Source organism: Leucopleurus acutus (genome assembly GCF_964270905.1).
Source record: "Leucopleurus acutus genome assembly, chromosome: 8".
In the NCBI taxonomy this organism is placed as follows: domain Eukaryota; kingdom Metazoa; phylum Chordata; class Mammalia; order Artiodactyla; family Delphinidae; genus Leucopleurus; species Leucopleurus acutus.
Genome location: NC_139151.1, coordinates 2,328,607 through 2,353,053, shown reverse-complemented (window position 1 = coordinate 2,353,053; position 24,447 = coordinate 2,328,607). Strand labels below are relative to the sequence as shown.

At 50.9% G+C, this 24,447-nt stretch overlaps 1 protein-coding gene across 2 annotated transcripts in view; it reads right to left on the bottom strand.

Moving 5' to 3' along the window:
- Window positions 1–24,447, bottom strand: part of OPCML (opioid binding protein/cell adhesion molecule like) — a gene marked incomplete at both ends in the record, with an annotated part of 1,080,793 nt that overhangs the window by 786,857 nt on the left and 269,489 nt on the right. The gene's annotated exons all lie outside the window — the stretch shown is intronic.

Sequence of the window (24,447 nt, the reverse complement as noted above, 5' to 3'; positions counted from 1 at the left end):
TTTTCCTCTCGGTTTATGACCTATGAATGTAAAGTGGCTTTCAGATGTGACATAACTAATTTTCCCATCCCTGTGAACCAATCTAGGGTGTGTGTCACATTACACTTACTTATGAACAGCAGTCCCGCCTGCAAATGAGGCAATCTCTGGCCTCCTCATCCAGCCTCCACAGCGCATAAATAGATAATTACAGAATCTCAAACTCCTGTGACATTTTTCATGTGAAAATTGCCAAGGCTGCCTTTAGAAAGGCATAAGCATATATCTTTGAACCTGCCGTAGACACAAAAACACCTAGTTCTCTCTCTAAATATTTCTACCTTTTTTTACAGATGGGAAAGGCTTCAGCTGCCATCAGGATCTTCCTTCCAGGCTGATGGTTCTGAAGCACAAAGGAGTTCAAGAAAAGGTCATATCTTGAGAGAGAGAGAGAGAGAGAGAGAGAGAGAGAGAGAGAGAGAGAGAGAGAGAGAGTGTGTGTGTGTGTGTGTGTGTGTGTGTGACTGGGAGATAAAGAGACAGTGTGACAGGGACAGAAAGAGAGACAGGGACAGGGAGGTACAGTGACGGAGGCTTTAAGAACTCCATTGGCACCATCTCTTTGGGGTGGTGAGGTCACTGGGAGCCAGGCTGGAATCTCAGGACCCCAAGATCAACTTCCAGCTGCTGCTTGTGCAGTATCCCCCGCTCCTAGGTCACTCACTGTCTGTCCTCGCAGGCGGCAGACATGGTCTTGGGGATGTTCCAAATGTACATCATACGTCGCTTTCCTAATGTCCCTTCACCACCATCGGCTCTAGGCTCAATGCTCACTGTAGCCCGTGTTCTGTTCCCAGGGCCCTCGGAACACGCTTTTCTATCTCCAGGCTGGTTAAGAGACATATCTGTCAGAAATGGCCCGGGTGAGGCTTAGAGGGGCGAGAGGAGAAATTCACCTGGAAGGAAGCTTCCAGAGAACAGACTGCAGGGGCCGAATGGCATCGGCCCGTCCGCTCTGCTCACCCGGGGAGCTAGCCTGGCAGGGGGGGCCGGGCCTGAGCGCAGAGGTCCCCTTGGCCTCCTGCGGCAGCCGCCCGCCCCCGCTGTCACCAGGAGAGCAGCCCAGCCTCGGTTCTGGATCGCTGCCTTTTCCTAATCAGACTCTGCTCAGGCCGCTAAATGAAGCCGGCTGCCCTGTTGAGTGCAATCCCAGCTCCATTTCGGCTCACCCATTTCCTCAGAATGCAATCTCACCTCCTCACTACTGGGTCCCTCCAGGGCCTTGTAACTGAGGAATACGAGGAACAGAGCCGACGCGGAGCGTGTCGCCGGGGGAGGTGGCAGGTAACACAGAAACCAGAGCACACCACGTGCAGAAGGCAGCGTCTTAAACATCCAGAGCATGGGGCCTTTCTGCTGCAAGGGGACCTCAGAAAACACGCAGTGTCCTCGTGGGACGCGTGAACTCCCACACAGCCTCGCCCAGCCTCTGCGGAAGCACCTTTCATCACGGGGGACTCACCCCCTCCGGGGGTGGCTTTCTTAGGAAGGTCTCCTTTGTCTGTCATCAACACCTCCCTGAAACGGTTCTACAAGCTGTCACCTACACCCCGTGTTTCCTGGTAGGACACAGAAATGAGTCATTCCTGCAACAGAAGCAACTTGATTAAAAGAAAAAAAATCCCTTATGCGCCCTGTGGATGGTAGAAGACGCACGGATTTGGTAGGAACGACGCACACGGAAAGGCCACCTGCTCTGCCCTGATGTCCACCATCCGCCCAAGAGAACGAGAGATGAGCTCTCCATCTCCACCCAGCTGTGGTAGCGGGGATGGTAGTGAAATAAACAGCTGTGTCTACCACTTATCACCTACTTGGCATGTTTTATATTCGTTACCTTATTCCTCATAACTGTATGAAATTTATATGTATTATTACTCCTAATTTCAGTAAGAAAATTAAGGCTCAACTAAATAATCCACCCAAGGGAACACCTTCCCTAAGTGACAGAACTGGAATTCAAGAGAACTATTTGAATACAAAGACTGTGCCTTTTTGATTATCATGTAACAATTTGTACATATGCTTATTTATATGTATAAATATGTATACGTATATATTTTACAGTCAAGCCTTTTTATTGTGTTATTAATATATGAATTTATATACAAATAAATGTATGTGCTCATATGCATAGATGTGTGTATATAGGTAATTGATATACAAATAAATATGTCATCTATGTATAAATACATATTGTACAAATAAATAATTGTATAAATATGTATATAGCTAGAAGTAAATACTGTGTGTGTCTCAGAAATAAAGCTAACCAGGGCACGTGGCTTAAGCCAGTTTAATCTGCAGATTTTGTTGAAGACTCACTTTTTCACCCAAATGAGCTGATTACACACATCCCTCCTCTTCGCAGGAACTTGGTCATTTTCTTTCAGAGAACAAGAACAGCCCCTCACCTTTAGGTCTGTAGCCCACTTTCACCAAACACGCTGTCCCTCTGGTTTCTAGTCAACCTTGGCAATCTCTCCTGCCTATATTTTTCCAGGGCCCGGTCTGCTGCCCCAGGTCCCTTGCTGCCCCCTGACCTCCCCCATAAACAAATAACCGGTTAGTGAACCTCATCTTTTAAATTACTCGTCTTTTCTCCCCTTCCCACGGGTAGAATTAGGGGCCCGGTATCTAGTTCTCGACCCGTGGACCCCGAGGGCCCCTGCAAAGGAGCATACCGGAGGTTCACTCCCTGTTCTTATGCTTTCAAATACTTCTAATTTAAGCGCAATGGAGCATGGGGTGGCAGGGGAAGAGGGGTGTCGAGAGGAGGATGTTTCTCACAGGACCAGGGAACCCGAGAACTGACCAGGGGAAGGAGTCAGACTGCGGTCACCTCGCCGGCCCAGCTCGAGTGCCGACAGCAGCAGGAGGCATCACCCCGGGGGGTGGGTGCTGGGCTAGCTGGCCGGGCAGGCCAAGAGGGTCAGCACTCTTGCATCTTCTTGTTCAGTGAAGCCTCTGCCCAACGTGTCTCGGGGAGATGAGCGAGGCCAGGACAAATCCCTGCACCTGCCGGGCTTTCTGGCAGAGGCTTAAGCCTTTTCCTCACCATGCCAGTTTCACCCAGGACTGTGTACCTGCCAAGGAGGTCTTGCTGAAACCACCGCAGGCTGGGGTGGAAGTGTGTTTTTCTTATGTTTTATTTTATTTTTAGTTGAGAATACATTCTAGACGATTCCAGGTTTGGTATAATCCAAACTGGAAGCAAGTCCAGGAGCACTTCTGACGGTGGCTTGTGACTGATGACTTCTCGGGGAGGGCAAATTACATCTGTGCTGAAATAATACAGGGTTTGAGGACTGAGAAGGAGCAAGGACAGTAGACATTAAGTGACTGCCTCAGGAAGCCAAGAAACACTGCCTGAGTCACTAAAGGAGAACTGCTACTGTATGGAAAAGGTGTCCAAAAGAAACAGAGGCCAGGAAGAGAACCTGAAGACAACAGAGAGCTGGTGTCCTCCTGTGGGTGTAAACTAGAGTGACTGGCACTGTCTGCCTCCAAGCGAAAAGATCCAAGGGAAGCAGTAGGAGGATTAACTAGTGATGTCTGCAGCTGGTGCAGCAGAGGGCAGAGAAGTAGTAGCACGTGTGGAACAGCCTGCCCTGCTCCAAGGACGGCCTGGGATCTTGGTGCTATCAGGGTCATTATGTTTTTCTCTGGAGCTGCTGAACTCAAAGAGTTTGACAGAGTAAGAAGCCTGCAAAGAGGCCCTCAGGGGTCTTCCATCTGAGTTCATCAGTTGTCCATGGGCTCTTAGTAGAGGCCACAGAAGGAGCGAGCCTCCATCATCCCACCACAAAGCCCGGTGCCCCCAGCGAAGTACCTGACGCCCCAGCCTGTATCTCTTTATTATCCATGCAGTAGGAGTGAACCTGTGAGAGCTTTTATTTCCCTACCTAATGTATTGCCTTAAAGTAAGATTTAGGCCTGTTCTGCGTTATGCATTTTGCCCCGAACGTTACGTTTCTCTACCCAGTTGCCTTGACTGTTTCCATAGATAGATTAAAGCGCTTAGCTCCCAGAGCCTATCTTATTTGCAAGTCTAAAGCAAGAAATGTGCTTCCCTCAATCTGCTTCTATATGTAGCTGCATAGCCATAAGGTAGCGAGCGCACACTCCAGGAGACTTGGCTGATAGCGAAAGTGACGGCTTATGATTCTTGGAGGCGTCCCCATTTTGGCAGCACCTCACTGTGGTAGAAAACAGTGAGTCCCACCGAACTTTCGGCAGTGATGAGCATGTTCTAGAAATGTCCCAGCTGGGATTAATGGCCACCAGTTGTATGTGGCTACGGAGCACGTGAAACATGGCTGCAGAGGCTGAGAAACTGACGTTAACTCAGTTAACTAAAACGATTCAAGTGGCCACACGGCAAGTGGCTACCGTGTAGTGTTTCTCATATTCCAGCCCAAGTAAGGATCACCTGCCCAAAAATAAACCCCCGGGTCCCACAGCCAGACGTTGTGATTCAGTCGGTCTGGGTCTGATGTGAAAACCTGCATTTCTCACAGCCCCCAGACGACCCCGCTGTGGCATATATGAAGATCTGGCTCTAAGTCACCCTGATGGAGACACCTGGGGTTACATGGCTCAGCGGTCAGCAACTCGGGACAACCGTGCTCATGCAGGACAGGGGTGACGCCTGGAGAAATCGATCACTGGCAGTAACAATTGGGGGCTGGGGCTCTACTGGCACCTACTGGGCAGAGATCAGGGATGTTGCTAACATCCCATGCATGGGACAGCCTCCCACCCCCAGCAAAAAATTACACAGCTCAGAATTCCAAGTGTGCCAGAGCTGGGCATCAAATGAGAATCTGAACTCGTTCAGCAACTATTGTCATGGCCTGAAACTGCTGTCTAGTTTTAGATCCTGCACAAACCAGTCATGTTCTGGCCACAAAAGTGGCTGCAGTGACAGCATTTCTATTCAGTGTCACCCTGCACCTTGGCATGCTGTGGCCTTATTCCTTGACCAGGTATTAGAACGCTCATGCATTTTTTCTTCCCTGAGACTGTCCCACACTGGCAAGTTGAAGCCAGCAGTGGAGTCTGAGAAGAGATGATTGAGGAGAAGTTGAAACAGCTGGAGCCCAGGTGCGAAGGAGAAAACGAGCAGCAGGGTGGCCATAAGGGCAGGGGCTGGGGGCCTCCCGATGGGGGGTAGTTGGCACACCATTTACTGCTTCTGTGGTTGTGACCCCCTCGGGCTGCTGCTGGGCAGGGGGCCTGGGTCCACGCCAGGGGCGAGCATACACCTCCAGGAAGAGCCTCTGCACCACGGACCCCTGAACCTGGTGGTTTCTAGCCTGAAGGCTGTGAACACCGGCCGGCCGGCAGCCGTAAGCGGCTGAGGAGGGGCCCCGGGCTTCAGCACGGCCCCCCGGCTCTGTCTGGCTTCAGCGTTATAAATTATGTAGCTGTCTTCATCTGTTATTCAGCATAATTTATTTTGGACATTTGCATCAGCAGTTTATATACAAAATAAACTAGATGCCAAAAGGAGGAGGAGAGAATTAAAATGGACATGCATGGAGGTGTGGAGGGCCGGGGATGAACGAATGCGCATCGTTCGTCAAATGCGGGCTGTGCGGTGACACCTGCGCGGTGACAGGAGGGACCACAGCGCGGGCTGGGAAGGACTCGGGATTGTGTGGGGGTCGGAGCACCGGATTGGCCCTCCCCGGGCCCCAGTGTCCTGTCCCCTGGGGAATGCCAGACCTCCCCCTCCCTCGAGACCACAAGCGTCGGAGCAGAGGGCAGTGTCCTGCCAAGAGGTGGGCAGCGCGGCCCGAACCAGCTCAGGTGGGAGTGAGTGACGGCACCTCGCAGGATCGTCTGCAGGGAGCACCAGACCAGGCCCGGCCCCTGAAGGAGGTTCTCGACCCTCCAACGCCTGTTCAACAAGCTTGGTAGCCTAACCACTGTCCTTGGTCCCCACCCGCCTGGTGCAAGGGCTTCAGATGTGGGAGTCACTTCAGGCAGCAGCCTGCTTTGTGCAGGAAGGTCTCTAGGACTAGTTCTGGGGCACCAGGGGGCGCCGAAAGGAGTAGGACCGGCAGCAGGAAAGGAAGGACAAAACTCCGCCCAGGTTCCGAGAAGTGGCAGTACTTGGGAGAAGGCGCAGTGCCTCTGCTCTGCTGTGCTCATTTGTCTCTTTTTCCTGCCCAAAGCCTCTGATCCTTCCCCCATTCACATCTTGACGCAGAGAAAACCACTGGGTGGGAGAAGGGTGCAGAGTCAGGAAACCACGGAGACAGGGGTCAGAGGGAAGAAACGGCACCAGGGAGCGCTTAGAGAAAGAAACGACGGTTATTTTTCAACGGAATCAATGAAAGGTTTGGTTTTGTGTTTCTGAAACCTGCAGGGTACGATTGTAGACAGTTATGAAGTACAAGTTTTTCTGCAGCAGAAAGATGTTTCCATTGTCCAAAAAAAAAAAGGATCGTCTGTACTTACTTACAGAGCCAGGAGCCCACCTAAAACTGGAGCTCCAGGCTGCTAACTCGTGCCATGTCGATTTGGAAGGCTGTCCCTCTGCCACATCTGACCCACCAGTTCCCGCCATTAGCATCCAAGCGTTAAGCCAGAGGAAGTCAGTCTGGGAACACCACCGTCGTGGCTAGTAAGCTGCAGTCTAGATAACGTGCTCCACTCATAGGCCCTGGTCTTGGCCCGCGCTCATTTGGGTAGAGGGTAGGGTGGCGGCAGTGGGGACCGGGGGGGGGGAAGGGGAGGGTGAAGAGCTCATTTGCAAGAACTGCCCAACTGAGATGACATTTACAATGAACACGAGAAGGTCCAAGGCTTTGTAATCCTCCAGCAGCTGCTACTTTGGGTTGAGACGGGGAAGCAGCCTTTTGCTATCAGTCCCTGAGCCAAGAGTGGCCGGAGGTGGCTTCTGGTCTCCCAGGGCACCGCCGAGCGGGCCACTGGGCTGTGTCCTAGGGAAGCTGGACAAGAGGAAAAGGACAAGGGGCTGGTAGGTCCCCTCTGTGTGTGTGGCCCCTGGGAGGCCCACAGGTGGGCCTGACTGGAGGCAGCAACGTCTTGGCCAACTCACCGCAGCTCCGTGCCCGGAAAGGGCAGCTGGTGAGCTCGTTCTCCTGTTCCTCAACCTGTTACTGCACAACTCCGAGCACGTCGCCATGTCCCAGAGACACAGATTATCCCTCAGCTCGGAGCGCCTCGCTGCCCTTCGAGTGACCAAGCCTGCCGGGGAGCCGCCAGCAACCCCAGGAGCCGGCCCGGATCCCGCCTGCCCGAGGAGCTGGTCCAAGGTCACTGTTCCAGCCCAGGGAACACCCACACCGGACACCTTCCTCCCCCAGGCCTGGGTCTCTCCCACTCGAGGAAGAAGGAGCTTTTTCCTTTTGCTGTAAAACTACAAATAAAACCAAACTGACTTTGAGCATATTAATGATACCAGATGGTTTCATAAAATGTAAATATAGCAGTAAAAATACAAACGGAGCCCGCCCAGTAATTAGCTGTTGATTTACACATTCCAGAGAGAACTGGACCAAGTGCTGCCTTTCCGGCTCATGAGGTGCTCACCCTTATCAGCCAGTCTCCTGGGCTCGGCCTTGCAGCTTTCCTGTACCTCTTCCCCGACCCTCCATCCCAGGCTCACAGTACTTCTAAGTTTCATGGCAGCGAGGCATTGAAACAAACGTCTGCAGTCATCTCTCTGGGATGCTGTCAACAGGCGGCCTAATTAGGATGGCTATGAAGAGCTTGCGGGACATGAGTGCTCTGTAAACGAACATTATTCTTGTTATCATCATGGCATCTTCCCAGGAGCAAATATTCCCCCCTTTATTTGGCAGTCGTGTGCTTTGCTATTTATGGCTGGAAAATATTATTTGATACCAAGGTCAGATCACTGCATAAAGCCAATAGAGAAGATATACTCTGATTTCTAGATTCACCCTGCATTCAGGAAGATTCGTAAAACCATAGTAACAGAAAACCGCAGAAGTTCTGATTCTGCTCCATAGGCTCAGGGGGTCTCCTCTAGGTCCAAATACTGGCTGCTCCACTTACTGGCTGGGCGACCTTGGCAAGTTGACCTCTCTGGGCCTCAGTTTCCTCACCGTTAGGGTGAAAACATGAATATTAACTTCCTTAATGGGATTATTGTATGAATTAAATGAGTTAACGCAAGTAAAGCAGGTAAACCAGTGCCTAGCAACAAAATACGTGTCCTGTGATGTGACTGCAGCCACCGTGGACACAACTGCAGGAGCTGAGAGCCCTCTAGAGATGGTCTAGTTCAGCCTCTGCGTTATACACAACAAAGCAAACCTCGGTCCACGGAGGACAGACACCTATCCACGGCCACCAGGGCAGTTTTGATGGAGTAACTGACGGAGTTCAGTATAAGAAAAAGTACCTTAAGTCACAGCAAATAACACTTTATAAGGTAGAGTTTCACATCTTTATTAGGTGTGAGGTTAGAATAATGAAAAGCAAGATGGAAACATCACTTAGTAACAACAATTAACACTGGAGTCTGTAACTAAATATTCTACAGCTAGATAGATATTAAATACTCTTGTGTCTATAACTAAATAGATATTAAATAATCTTCAAAGAGCTTTCATGCACAAAGTCATGTACTCCACAATCAGCCCTATGAAGTATGTATTATTAGGACATTTTCCAGATGAGGAACTGCACAGAGAGCTTAAGTTACTTGCACCAGGTTACACAGCAGTTAAGCGGCAAAGCTTGGATTTGAAACTTTGTGGGTTGTCTGCAGAGCCCTCTACAAGTAGGATAATAAAGCTGAGGAACACATAGACTGGATATACCTAAAATTCTCTACCAACCCTATGGTTCCTTCAACAAACACTTCCAACTCTCCAGCCCACTCCCACCTGCTGCCTGTCCGACAGCCACTGGAATGGACCCTGAGGGTAGGCAGTCAACCGGGCAGGCATGGGTCTTGCCCCACAGAGCTGGAGGCTTTGGATCTAAAATGCTGCGATCTGTTTACTCCATTCCAGCCAGGACTAAGCTCCCTTCTGTTTATTCTTGAACAGTGATGGTTGAAAAGAGCCAGCTGTGACAAACTCTCTTCCCAACCTTTTCCTTATACCCCTGAGGGAATTCCATCTGGACCTGGTGACCATCTCCCCTTAATTAACCAGCTATTTCACAAACAGGGCCTCCAGTGACCTGCAAGGCTGCCCATGCCCCTAGCTGTATGCTTCCTACTCGTGGCAGTGATGTAGGTCAACCATATGCAATATTTTAACGTCTAGATTAAATGCAGCAAGGCTGGAGTGCATTACCTTCTCCATGGCTACTAAAATCAAGCTAATGGGACCAATTCAATTTTCCTCTTATGGATGGAGCTTGGGAAGGCATCAGAGCCAATAACAAGCGAAGAAACTGTCTGCTCTGGGGGGAAGTGAGGGAAGAAGAGGTTGGATACATTGTCACCAGGGACCGGGGAGCCCACATCCCATCAGGCAGTGAACAGGGCCTGGGTCTGGGGATGCCCCGAGGGTCCCCAGCCTCCACACTCAGACATTCATATCTCAATACATTCTTGTCGTGATGCCACCTCACCAGGATGGACAGTGGTTCCAAATATATTTCATTTTATCAATTCCAGTTAAACTATTACATTGGAGGCAAAGGAAATTTACCTTGGCTACTCCGCCTGCGTCGGCCCAAACCCGTGTCAAGGAGGCTGTGGCGTGAGCAGCGGTAGGGGTTTGGCGGCATCCTCATAAGCTCTCCCCAACCCCGAGCCCGCTTGCTGTCTGTGTCGTTGCCTGGCAGATGCCCCGAAGGGTTCCCGTGACCTGGGGGTCGGGGGGCAGCCCTGGGTCACGGTGCCGGGATCGCCCAACCCCCGGCTGCACCTGGAAGAGACACACTCTTCCTCGTGACATTTCAGCACATAAATCATCTGTCAGCTGTGCACCCAAATATCTCCATTCTTGTGATTTTGTCAGATCATCACCGCTAATAGGATGTTGAAATTCATAAATGCGTCTATTTCCAGTGATAGGCCTCTGTACCGCCAGCTCCCAGTTGGAAAAGAGAGGGGTCTTCGCTGGGACACGAATCGCACACATCTCGAGCGGGCACCTGCCTTACTTGGATCGCGGAGGTAATTCCCTCCTGGGAGACGCTGCCGAGATTTTTAATATCGAAAGTTTAAATATATCGGTGGCTGTGCAGCTTGGCCAGCAAGCTAAGAACTGCTCAGAAAAGCACAGGATTTTAAAGCAAGGGGAGAAGACAAAGCAGTTCTCCACCCCACCACCCCTCTCACCATAGGCCAGGATTCCCCTGGCCTTGTCTGGATGTCTGTGCCCACCAGCGGAGCAAAGCCAGACAGTAGCCAGGAAGCCGCCTGCCTCCCCCAGACAGTTTCTTCTCACCACGGGGAGCAGTGAGGACAGTTTCATCGGGATCCAGGCAACGAACTGGACTTAATCCCTCCATCTACGGCTTCCCGAGGTGCAGGAGCTGGGATCTGCAACCACTGCAAAAGGAAGCTGGGTCGGAGCCCAATGCCCAGTGTCCACTTCCTGCCAGGACCCGGGGTACTGCGCCTGCAGAGCTGGGCTGGGGGTTACTCAGCTCCTTAGCTGAGGCTCTCATCATTATTAGGGGGCCTTTGCCCTCGGGATGGGAGGGACCCCATTCATTAATTATGGTCACGGCTCTGAGTAAGCGCTGAGGAGTCTGGCACTCACTGTTCTGCTGTGAGAGGAGCAAATTAGCTGAGTATGACCCCATCACCGGCTTCCACTTCTACAGTTGCTGTGGTGACACTGCAATAAATGCCGCTCATTTGTACGGCCCTGCATTGTACAAAACACTTTCAGACCAGCCGCTGGCTTGTCCCTCCCGAGAACGCCAGGAGGTGATCGTGGCATCGTCGCCCCCAGTCTACAAGCAGAAACAGCCCGGGCGAGATCTGGTAAGGCTGCAAAGGTTAAACTTGGAGGGTCACGCAGCAGAAGCACTTCGGGAAATGGGACTAGATCCCAGGCTTTCTGCTTCTAATTCCAGTTCTTCCCACCGCACCTCACGGAAACGGAATCTCAGACACTACTTTCCGCTTCATTCACAGGGTCCGCCCTGCTCCTGGGGTGGGCGGGCCCTGATCCGCCCACTGGCGCCCAGCAGCACCCAGGCGGGTGTGCATGGAGCCCCAGGGTGCCCTGCCCAGCGGGGCCTCCCTTTCTGGGTGCTCCAGCCACTGTCTCGCTCCCTCACCCCGTCGGGCAGCCCCTCCTGCTGCCCGCTGCACCAGGCTTCTCAGGAATTTATGGAGGGAGGCTGGATCCTGTGGGGGCCCTCAGCACGCAATCGGGAGGCTTCCTATGAAAAATGGCAGCGGCGCACGTGTAGAGGCTGTTTAAACCCGTCCCCGTGAAATATCCCTTCTCCTCTGCCTCTGGCCGGGCCACAAGAACAGGCTCAGGAGGAGGAAATCAGGGTAAAGTGACAGCCCTTAATTTCTGAAGCCAAACCTCCACATTTCAGCAGACGTTTATGTGCAGGGGTCTCAACTGAAAGCCAAAGTGTCCTGGGGACACCCCATAACTCTCAGTAAGTTTCTGCACCTCATCCCCAGATAGCTTCCTCTGAGAGAAAAATCCAGAAAGCCAGAAGAGGCTTCATCCCCGGCGAGCTGGGAGCGAGCCCAGGGGACTAACGGGGCAGCAAAGGGTACCCCAGGGACTCTGACTGGGCCTGTTTAATTGCTTTTCTTTTTTTTTTTTAACATCTTTATTGGAGTATAATTGCTTTACAATGGTGTGTTAGTTTCTGCTTTATAACCAAGTGAATCAGTTATACATATACATATATTCCCATGTCTCTTCCCTTTTCTTTTAAAAAAGAAAAAAAAAAGTTGCTGTTACCATTGTGCCTGGGCAAGGTCACGACACTCAGCATCAGTTAAAATTATTCACTACCTTCACTTTCGGAAGACTGTTCTGACCCTAAAGCCTGGGAGATGGTGAATAGAGGTTTTCACATTCCTAAGGCTCCTCCTTGGTCTCACTTCCTCCAAGCAGCCTTCCCAGACCAGCCCACCTCGCATGCTCAATCCTGTTAATAAACCCCCAAAACCCTTTCCTGCGTGCAGTGCACGTATCCTGCATCGCCAGTTTTGTTGTATGAATAGACAATTTCCTCACCTAATGTGCACAGCCACTGCGTGGATTCTCGCTTGAGTCCCCAGGGCAGTGCCTTGGCTATATTCGATATTTCATAAAAATTCCCTGCTAAGATTTTTATCCAAAATGGGGGGAAAAAGGTCAATTCACAGGATTAGAAGATGCATGTGACCTGCAGTGCCACTCACAGGGTCGTGGGGTCCAGCAGGTGCTGAGCACACAGTCTTTGCGGGGGGGGGGGGGGGGATGGCGGAATGAAGAACGCAGTGGATGTTGGCCGGAGGATGGAAAGGGAGACCCTCGTCCTGGTGCAGATGTGGCACGGAGCTGGCGGGGCCTGGAGACACACGGGTTCTCAGTGCCATCCCAGCCCCGAGGCCTGGCGTGTACTGGGTTGGTCCCTCAGGGCGGCTACTGGGCCGCATCCCCTCCCTCCTCCCTGAGGTCTCCGGGGTGGGAGGGTGCTGACCCAAGCACGAAGCACAGACTCTGAACCAGAACTGGAGCAAGAGGCTGACCCCACTGGGCACCCGCCCCACTCAAACCTGCTTAGGGTATGAGATCATGAATTTAACAAGCACTCGGCGTGTCTAGAATGCTTGGCGTTAACTCTGTAAGTTAATTCCACACGATCAAGGGCATCATAAAAGTGGATGGTGTGCACACAATCGCCCCACCTCAGCCCAACCGCCTGTCTCAGTGCACCCAGAGGAGGTGGAGCCCCTTTCACAGAGTGCCCCCTTCTTCACGGTGGCATGTCCCGGGGCTGCAGGGCACCGCTCCACGGCACTGATGATCTGGGATCATTATCATTACTGTTTCTGAAATATTGAAAAGTTAAGAAAAGAGAGAGGAAAGGGAGAAGTAAGTCAGTCTAGGAGCCTCCAATTCATATCTGCGATCTGCCTCTGCTCGGAGAGTGGGTGTGCAGGCTGCGTTCACACCTTTGTTAATGGAGTTACTAATACGGGGCTGTCTGCCTCGACGCCACAGACTCCCTGCACAAGAGGATATCAGGAAGGCAGCGCAGTGCGAAGCAAGGCAAGGTCACGGGCTTTCTCCTCGAGGTCCTAACACTTTAGATGCTTTTCCTTTAAATGGAGGTTTCGTGGAAGGATAATGGACCACATAGAGGGTAGTTAGGGATGGAACATCTGAGATAAAGAAGCTCCCAGGAGATGGGTATAGCAAGCTGTCCCCCTGTCTTGATGACTACAGACAGCGGGAGTAGTGAAGTGGGGAGTAGATTGGCCCCAGAAGCCCCAAAACATGGGACCAAATCCACACACCACACAAGTCAAAGCCACTTAACCTTCCTGACCTTCAGCTAAAAAAGAAGGTCTGAGGGACTTCCCTGGTGGTGCAGTGGTTAAGAATCCGCCTGCCAATGCAGGGGACGCGGGTTTGATCCCTGGTCCGGGAAGATCCCACATGCCGTGGAGCAACTAAGCCCATGCACCACAACTACTGAGCCTGCGCCCTAGAGCCCGCAAGCCACAACTACTGAGACTGCACTCTAGAGCCCGCAAGCCGCAACTACTGAGCCCATGCGCCACAACTACCGAGCCCATGCGCCACAACTACCGAAGCCCACACACCTAGAGCCTGTGCTCCGCAACAAGAGAAGCCATGGCAATGAGAAGCCCGTGCACCGCAACAAAGAGTAGCCCCCGCTCACCGCAACTAGAGAAAGCCCGCGCACAGTAACAAAGACCAAACGCAGCCAAAAATTTTTTTTTTAATTAAAAAATATTAAAAAAAAAAAAAAAAAGAGAAGGTCTGAGAGCTGAGATCACTCCTCACTCAGGCCGGGTTTTGAGATTCCCCAGTGAAAATGTGTGATGTCTTGACATGCAAACATTACATTGTAATTTAGAAAAGCGCTCTCCTTCCGGGATCTCAAGTTAAAACTTGTGTATTTCTCTTTCGGCGTCTCTCACAGCACCTAGCTCAGTGCAGAGCATGGCACATACCTACCAGCAATAAGCTGATTAACTCAGGTGGCGACGGAGACCTCAGGCCCTGAAGAGGGATTTGCAGCCCCTCTACTGACCACCCTGTGACCTTGGGGGACGCTTGTAACTGGCTGACAGGACGGCTTCCCTCAGGTAGTACTGTGCCTCCACTACGTGTAGGTTAAATGAAATGGTACATGTAAAGACCATGCAAGCAGTAAGCCCTCATTGGAGATTAGCTAGTGCTACTGGTAGTAAAAGTAAGAAGAGGGCAATGGAATCAGATCAGCGGGACACACAAGGCACGAGGCTCCAGACCCGGTGAGAGGAGACCAGGCAGCACCGTCACGAAGAACAGGGTGTAGGAGCGGGAGATGGAGACAAAGCACAGCTCACTGGGTGCCTGGATTCACCCGGGAGTCTGGACTCTTAGTCACCTTCATCACCTTCTGCTGCCACAGCAGAACACGTGACCCAGGAGGTCCAGGAACTTGGCTGTTCCCTGGATGTCCTCCAGCAAAAGCAAGTCACCAGTGCCAGGCAGCCCCATGCTTGGTTTCCAAGGAGAAAAGATAAAACTCCTCTTTGAAAAGGTGCATATAGCCTGGTAGACAAAGCCCAGGACTTACTCTGAGATTTGGTTTTGAATTCCTGGTTTACTGATGAGGGACGGGTCCCCAGGACCGGTGACTAATCTCTTAGTTTCAGGTCCTTCAGCAGAGACATGATCGTCTCATGGGCTGACTGTGAGACGTAAATGAAATAAAAGAACATGGAACCCATTTGCAAAACGTGACGTGTGTGAAGTCACGTCAATAATTAGGACTTGGAATGAAGAGAATATTAGGCTGTGAAAGAAGAGATTCCAGCTGTGGACCCCGATGAGAAATTAGAAAAACTCTTCACTTGGTTCCATCACATACACAACACACACACAAATACACACGCAGGCTGGTGTCGAGGAGACATGGTGACATTGCTTTGTAGATTTATTTCCTTACTCATTAGACAGTTTGGGACACCATAATTTTAGAAATGTTTCCGATGGGAGAGAAAATGTAGGGAAAGAGGAAGGGAAAGAAACCCTCACCAAACAGGTCCAACTGCCACCCGGTGAATAAAATTACCTTCTAATCAAATGCATCATTAGAAGTACAGACATTAGAGCCCAATGCTGACAGCTTGATGAGCAAGGCATTTGCAGTTAATTAGGATATATTGCCTTTGTAGTTGGGACTCATCAGGGAGGCTGTTGACTCCTCTAACTAACACCTGCTTCTACTGTCAGGGCACCTGGGTACGTGGGCCATTCTTTGTGCCCACCCCTGGCCTGGTCTTGCAGGTGACCATGGGCAATGCCACCTTGGACCACGTAGCAGCTGAGATTCTTTTACAAAAGACCAACAGCAACCTTTGTGGAAATATATTTAGAGAAACTGTGGACCAGAAGAGATGCTGAACTTCCTTCTGGACTGGGGAGACAGGGTGGGGAGGGGGGAGGTGCAGCTGTGTCCCCCAGCTGCTGCACCATCCTTTGTAGGAAGAATGTGAAGGGGTTCAGGACATGCCACCCCCAAATATGCCACTTTGGTATATCAGCTATTTTGAGCTGAAGGCACTTGAGAAACAGCAGGTGCAGGTAGGGATCTCTGCCCTCCCTGTTCCTACCTAAAAGCAGGACATGACATTTCCCTGAGAAAATTTCCGTGTACTAGGAGGGGAAGAATATTCTTATCACCAGAATCTGGGAGTTGGCACCGAAATGACCTGTACAAACAGACCCACTAAAACCACCTTGATCTTCCATTAGTTTCCCCCAAATGTTAGCTTCCTTGTCCCTGTCCCACAACTTACTGTCCCTAGCCCAAGTCCCCTATTACTTCGTTTTATCATGTCTCCGCAATTTATCATTCTTTGTTAAAATGATATATAAGCCCCTGAGTCTAACCATTTTTTTGGAGTTTTCACTTCTATGAAGCCCCCCAGTGTCACATAAAAGTATTAACATCAAGTAAAATGCGTATGCTTTTCTCTTGTTAACCTGTCTCTTGTCAGCTTAATTCACAGGCCCTAGTCACCACACTTAAGAGACAGTGGAAGTCTTTCCTCCCCGGCAGATAAGAACCAGAACGCCTGGGGTGTCACCTACCCAGCCCACTGGCCCGCCCACTTTAGACAAGCATCAGAGCCTGGACACCCTGCTGTCCAGTCCCGGCCACATGTTGGATAATTTAAATGATTGCAGAGCTCAACTGCCATCAGCATTGACCTGGTGATGGGCCACGTTCCCTGATAGGTGCTCCCTGATGGCGAGAAGTCAACGGGAATATTGTCATAAGAAAGAGCTCAGAATTGTTGGCTGCCTGTCCTTCTTAATGGAAGCGGATATCACTCCTAAAATCCAATTCTTTGAAGACTCCAGTTCCTCAGTTTCCTCAAAAATATCCCAATTTCCAACTTTCTATGACTAACCAAAATCTTTGGAACTTGCCCTAAAAGCCCCTTTGGAGGAGAACTCAGCAGCTTCTCCTGTCTCCAGGCAAAATTACACCAGCTCATGAAAACTTGCCCTTTTTCAATCTACCCAGCATTTTAACCTAATGACTCACGGAATCATAAAAAATGCAGGAAGTGAAGCAGCCCACCTGGTGTGAAGCAGCCCACCTGGTGTGAAGCCCTGAAAGCTAAGGGAGGTACCCAAGGTCACACAGATCACTTAAGGGAAGGGACGGAACTGGTGTCTGGATCACCCAGCCCGGCCGTTGTCTGCTGCACTCGGGGTGCACAGAGCAGCTGACTGTCTCCCTCCTCCTAAGTCTTCTGCACATTTGGAGACAGTCATTAAATCGCCCTCAGCCTTATCTCCTCCAAGCTAAATGATGCTACTTCTTTAGCCTTTCTTTGCTGGTTTTATTCTCCAAACTCCTTAATCACCTTGGAATCTCTCCAAGCCCTTCTTAACTCTCTGACCTGAGGAGGGGGCCCACAAAACCTGACAGTAGAGGGAGACATCAATCATCTGATGGGAGCAATCAGAGCACCCAGTGGTCCCAGCAGGGCCAGTTCCCAGGACGGATGTCCGCTGCCGTTTCAGAGGTCCTGCTCAAGGAAGGCTGCCTTCCACCCTGACGCCATGCTAGGGGCCGCTGCTGACATCTGTAGAGGTTGCTGGGTAATTGAATGACCGGCAGCAGCTATCAGGAGCTGTGCACCAAGATAAGAGTCATCAAATTTCATGCTTCAGGGGCTCGCAGCTTTAGCTGGCCACCTCAGGGCTCCCGAAGAATCCTTCTCCCCTCCCCACCACACTATCTTTCCTGCACAGAGTTCTGCACAGTGGGGCAGCTGCATGTCATGCTTTTGTGTTTTCCTCTGAAAAGGCCCCCAAAGGAAATTCCTGGAGGCAAGGAACCCTCGGTAAGAGACCAACTTGGGCCGGCTGACCTCACAAAAATTGAGGCAGGTGACTTATTTATGTCGCCCTAGCACCCGACATTCACACAGGGGGAGGGAAATGAGAACCAAGACAGGGAAATAAGATGCAAGAAGGGAAGAGGGGGAGCAAGGAGGGGAAGGAATCCAACGTGTTCACTCAAACCCGATGCGGAACAGGGGCCCCGCGTCAGCACCAGCACAAGAGCAGCCGGCGCGCGGCGCTCAGAAGCGCGGAGACAGACAGCTCTGTGAGGGCGCCAGCCCAGGCTCAGCTGCCCCTCACGGTCTCATGCTTGTGCTTCTGCAGGAATAATGACACCCACTGGGGACCCAGAAGGACCCCCTCCCTCACCCACGACCGGATCGTCCGGCCACGGTCCTTTTCGGTGCATCCTTCAGAGAACGATGCCGAGTCCGGGGGGAGTCGGGAGCCAGGCAGGGGCGCGGCACCAGCTCAGGCTGGAGGGGCCGATGTCTGGGGAATGGGGTTGTCACACAGACCCGCACTGGGATGCCTGCTGCACTAGACTATCTGGGGTTACAAGGAAGGAGCCCACTCCTCGAGGTGAGAAGCTTTGAGGAATGCCATACAGCACGTCCGGAGGAAAGCCGCTCGCCGAAAAGATGTCTCCAGAAGTGATGCATTTAAAGATACGATGGTTTACGCTTCCATTGTTGCTTCTTAATTAAAATGGCATAAAGTGAAGGAATTGTTGGTGTCAATAACCTTTGGAGTCGCTGCGCTTCAGGATGGAGAGTCGACACCACCCAGGATCTGCGTGTCCTGGGTCTGTTGGGGGGGGGGTGCCCAGAGGCCCCCGGCCGCTGTATCCGTGTCACCAACTCCCTCCTCCGTGACTTACAAAGACGCGGGAGCATTAACTGAGGAGCTGGTACACTCCAGCTGCCGTGCCGTGAACGACTAAGACAAATGAACCCGTACAAGTGCCGGGATTAAAGCTGACACGGGGCCTCTGGGTTGAGGGTTGAGGGGGAACGAGAGGGTTCTCGACAGAGGGACTGGGGTGAGCAAAGGCCCGGGGATGAAGGCATTGTAACTCGTTTGGAGGATGGCATCCTTGGAGGGAGGCTAGGCTCCAGGTAGGCAAGTGTTACTGGGGTGGGATGGGGTTCATAGTTCCTGTTACATAGACAGGAAAGTAACTGAAGGACCAAGGCACTTGCAGAAGCAACCTTCCGATTCTAGACCCCTTTGTCCTTTCCCTCCTACAACCACGTGACCCTACAAGGGCCCCTGGCCCTGGGCACACAGAGCCGTGAGCCTCCGCGCAGGGAGAACAGGGGTCATAGACGGGTGAGGTTGAGAGAACGCATCTATCAACCCCACTGCCAAACCCAACCAGACGCATGAGGACCAGGCGGTATCTGACGCTGGAGGACGGAATGGGATGGAGGCGGGGCCCGGAGACACGAGCTCATGCTTTCTGGTGAGAAGAGCCACCCTTCATCGCGCTATGCTAGGTCCTGTGCTCTGTGCTTCACAGACCAGCTTGATTGAGTCCTTATAAAACCTACAGTGGGCCTAGTAACACTCCTGCATGACACATGAGGAAACAGAAGCCCGAATGGGTTAAACAACAGGTCCAGTGTCACTGAGAGTGAGTTCCTGATCAGGATGTGAGCTTGGTTTGGTCAGACTAGGGCTCATACTTGACGACTGCCCCACTCTGCCCTGTGAGCTACCGTGTCGTGGGCTTTCCTTCTCAGAGACCGTCTTTTTAGCAATTCCTTTATTGGAGTAGAGTTAATTTACAATGTTCTGTTAGTTTCAGGTGTACAGCAAAGTGACTCAGTTATGCACACATACATATATTCTTTTTCAGACTCTTTTCCATTATAGGTTATTACAAGATATTGAGTGTAGCTCCCTGTGCTATACAGTAGGTCCTTCTTTATTTTTGAATTTTACTTTTTTTTATACAGCAGGTTCTTATTAGTTATCTATTTTATACATATTAGTGTATACATATCAATCCCAATCTCCCAATTCATCACACCACCACCACCACCCCCCGCTGCTTTCCCCCTTGGTGTCCATACATTGTTCTCTACATCTGTGTCTCTATTTCTGCCTTGCAAACCAGTTCATCTGTACCATCAGGAGGTCCCTCTTGTTTATCTATTTTATATATAGTAGTGTGTATATGTTAAGCCTAAACTCCTAATTTTTCTCTCTCCCACCCCACCTTCTCTATTCCCTCTGGTAACAATAAGTTTATTTTCTATGTCTAGGAGCCTATCTGTTTTGTAACTAAGTTCATTTGTATCATTTTTTAAAGAGGCCACATGTAAGTGACATCATGTGATATTTGTCTTTGTCTGACTGACTTCACTTAGTATGACAATCTTTAGGTTCATCCATGTGGCTGCAAATGGCATGATTTCATCCTTTTTTATGGCTGAGTAATATTCCATTGCGTATATGTACCACATCTTCTTTATCCATTCACAGCCATTCAAAGACCATCTTGATCGGTGCTGTTCTCTGTTGTGGCCACTATCCACATGTGGCCATAGAGCCCATGAAATGTGGCCAGTGCACACTGAGATGTGCTCTCAGTGTGAGACATACTCTAATTTCAAAGACTTTGTACAAAAGAATGTAAAGTATCTCAGGAAATTTATGTCACTTGTTGAAATCATAATATCTTGGATATACTGAGTTAAATAAATTATTAAAACTAATTTCACTTATTTCCCCTTTAAAAACGTGGCTCTAGAAAATTCGGGATCATGTATCTGGCTCACATTATACTTCTACTGGGCTGCACTGGCCTGGCTGGAACATGCAGGCTCGCAGGCTGCCTATGACTGGCTGGTCCGAGGGCCCTCCCTGAGGGACTACGGATGCTGCCGAGAGATGGGGTTTTCTTTGCTCCACATCAAGGAGCAATGTTTCTATTTAAGTGGAGACTCTCCTCTGCGTCTCCCCCTCCCAGTCCTAGAGGGGGAAAAAGACAGTACTCTGTGTTCATTAGTTAATATCTGCAAAGTGCTTTGAAGATGAAATACAGTACATAAATGCTAATAATGGCCGTGCACCGCTGTGGGCCTTTCATCTGGAGATTTCAAAGTCCCCATCACAGGCAGACAGTATTGTTCTATTACTTTAACATTAATTGTGCCTCGTCGGGGCACCGGGTCATTATCTTTCCTGCCATCAGGCACAGGGAAGCTGGGTGGAGAGAGAGTGGCCTGTGGCCTGTGGTCAGGGAAGAGTGGCAGCCACGGGGACGGAGAGCTCCTGTCCCGGGCCCCAGGCCAGGTCTCAGGGGCTGGGCTCAAAGAGGCACAGAGAGGGGGCGTCCTGCAGGAGAGACCCTGCACACTGCCCTACTCCACACCTGCTCCTGCACTCCGCCCTCCCTGCGGGATTTCCATAGAGCCCTGCCCCCGCACTCTCTGCCCTCCCTGCGGGATTTCCACAGAGCCGAGCACACTCCAGGCTCTCAGTACGTGCTGGTGAACAGAGCAGTTTGGTGGAGGAGGGGTCTGTCCTGAATCGCCAGCATTGACAGTGGACGCCACAGTCTGGGCTGGGACCGACCACAGCGCTTGGATGCGGGGTTCAGTGCAATCCAGAGCAGCCCTCACTGGGCCCCCTGCCATCTCTGCAGGCTGACATGAGGACAGTGGCATGTGACACTGTGCTTAGCCAAGCAGAGCCGGAGAGCTGCAGAAGAGAGGGGCTGTCCCTGCAGCCTGGCCTCAGGTGCACGGTGCCTCGGTGCCCCGGGCAGTGTCACAGCCAAGGATGCTCAGGGTCCCCTCCAGCAGAGCCCCCCCAAGTGTAAAAGAGGGTTGCCCACCGGGTGGTGCCCCAGTGTGACACCACCTCTGAGGAGAAGTTCCTTTATGCTAATTAAAGCCACCAGGAAGTCAGACAGTATGAGATGACACAGCTGGAGTCCCCTGCTCAGGAAGGGCTGCTGGAGATGCCTAATCCCTCCCACCAAGGGAGAAAGGGGGCCATGCGGAGAGAGAGCTCGGGACACAGGGGAGCCCGGAGTGACGGGCACCTCACCACTGGCGGGGGCCGGCTGTGTGCATGTAGGCTTTTATAGAAGGAAGCGAGTGTGCCATTTCAGACTGGGTAAGTTGAACATTACTAATTAAGAAACTACTAATTATGGAGAGGAAAATAAAATGAAGGTAGTTTGCCCTGGAGGGAAAAAAGATCTTTGATTTGCTAAATCAAGGAAATGATTAGATTCAAACATGAAATTGGAAATGGCTGCAACAAAAGCACTGGAACGTGCACCCCACCCAGGCCTCCGTAGAAGCCCTGCCTTTGCCTCTACAGCCTCTGCCTTGTGCCCTTCCTTCCTAGAGATAAGTCTGGCCTGAAGGGGTAGGGCCCCCTCACCCTCTGGCACAGAGGGGCCAGAAAACCAGGCTTACTCGTGCGCACCTGTCTCATGCTATGGGTATCTCTCCATAATGTTTTATTCCTCATCCCTCGACTGTTTTTAATCCTGCCCCCCCAGGGGTGGGCTCTCCCCAGGCTCAGTCACCTACTTTCTTATCCTCACCCACCACTCTTCAGCTGTTAGGTCGCAAAGCCTCCCCCGTCGATTCCCTAGACCAGGCATCAGCGTTATGGTGCCTCCCTTCCCTACCTGGCCTCAACTCTGCAGCTCAGAAGAGCACCGTTACAGACCAAACAGCCAGCAGCCAGCCCGCCAGGACGGGACTGGACACACAAAAGTTCAGCACCCCAGCATTCTTTTTAGAAATGGGATGGGGAGAGTTCCCTTGCATTTCTTCATTGCAACATCGACCTGGCTCCAAGACTCCCCTTTATACAGACAATTCCTCTTGCTCCAGCCAAGCCCTACCTTGCGGGTCTCTATTTTCAACTGCCCCCATCTTATATTCACAGAGCATCTCAAAACTCACATCGCCCTTACCCCCATCCCCTTCTCCTCACCCAGCAAGCATCACATCCCAAACCATTACACTTAATTTCACAGAATTTGAAGGTACCCCAAATCTTTAATTTCTCCAGGTTGAAAACTAAAGCCTTGTACCTATGTCTTTACCTTTGGCATCCAATCTATCAACCTCTTTCCTTAAAGCAGAAGAACCTGTTTTTATGTAGCACTTAGAGTATCTAGATGTTTCCCAGACATTCATCTTATTTGCTCTCTTAGGAAACTGATGAAGCAGCGGGTGAAATACACCCCCTCCTTTTTCTCCAATAGGTGGGGAAATAAAGTTCACGTACAGGTGCACATTTGACATCATTTTTCTGGGAAGCCTTGATATCCGCAAGGCATCCCAAGGACGCCTTCCCCGAACCCTGAAGACTGGTTTTGTGCCTCCTTCAACTCCTGTATCACTCAATACTTTATCCATCGTTAACACTGGACCGTCATGTGTTTGAGATCAGTACCTATTGGCCATCACTCCCACGTTGCTCAACACCACACCTGGGAGACAGGAAGCACATAGTACGTTATCCTCAAAGAATGGATGCATGAGAATAAATGAATGAGATCTCGTTCCCACGATCACACAGCTAGTAAATGGTGGAGCCAGAGACAAGAACCAAGGCTTTTTTTCCTACTGTGTTCCTAACTAGTTTCCTTGACAGATGCTCCTAGCATAATGTCAGATTAACTGTTTCAGAGCATGTTTCATTATCATATATCATACCATAATAAAAATATCTTCACTTGATCCCAATTACACAACAGATATACTCTGAGCTTTTCACATACCAAACTAGCCCTCAGTTTTCAGCCCTGTTCAGGAATCTGAGATTTGAAAGAGGTCATGGATAATGTAGCGCAACTTCCTTCCCAATGAAAAATTCTCCTCTGGGCCACACTTTCCCCAAAATCCAAAGAGAAGAGCACTGACCCTTCCCACTGGCCCTCTGGAGCATCTTCACGCCCTGGGACACGGCCATCCTCTGACCAGGACCCCTCGTGGCCACCCGCTAATGTGTTGCCATGCCTGCAGCTCTGAGTCTGTTCCCTCCTCACGTAGTCTCTCAACCCACCCGCCCTACAGGGTCCAGCTTAAGGCTCAGCTCCAGAAGGCCTCTCCCTGGTGCCCCAGAGAACACCATCCACCAGCATCCTTCCTGGCGATTGGCAGAGATCTATCTATCACCACTTTCGCACACACAGTCATACCTTTTTAGTTAGTCCTAATAAATGTTTATGACTTATGTGGTGGCTAAGTTATAAAAAATGGATCCTGTCTCCCCCTCCCATGCTCTGAAAATAAATCACCAAATATATATTAAGCACCCACGTGTAAACCCTGTGTGCTGGGTATCTTTGTGGGCATTTGGTAAATATGTCATTTCACCAGGGTTTAGGGATCAGATCCTGAGAGACTAAGTGATGCTCCTAAGACTGGAGAGTGGGTGAAAGGACACAGCTGTGGTTCTAACCCAGGGGCCCTGGTTCACACTAGACATTCATCTGATCCTGCAGGGCTGCCCAACAAAGTACCACAGACTGAGTGACTCCAAGAGCAGGGATTTATCTCCTCACCGTTCCAGAGGACGGACGTCCAAAATCAAGGGGTCAACGGGGATGTTTTCCTCAGACGCCTCCTTCTTTGGGGTGCAGATGGCCACCTTCTCTCTGCATCCACATGTGGCCTTTCCTCTGGGTGTGTCCCTGGTGTTTCTCCCTCTTCTTATAAGGACATCAGCCGTGTTAGATGGAAGCCCAACCTACATATCCTTTATTTACCTCTTTAAAGACCCCACCTCCAAACACAGTCACTTTCTGAGGAGCTGGGGGTTAGGGCTTCAACATCTGATTCTGGAGGGGACACAGCCATCCTATAACAGAATTCTCACTGCACTTTGT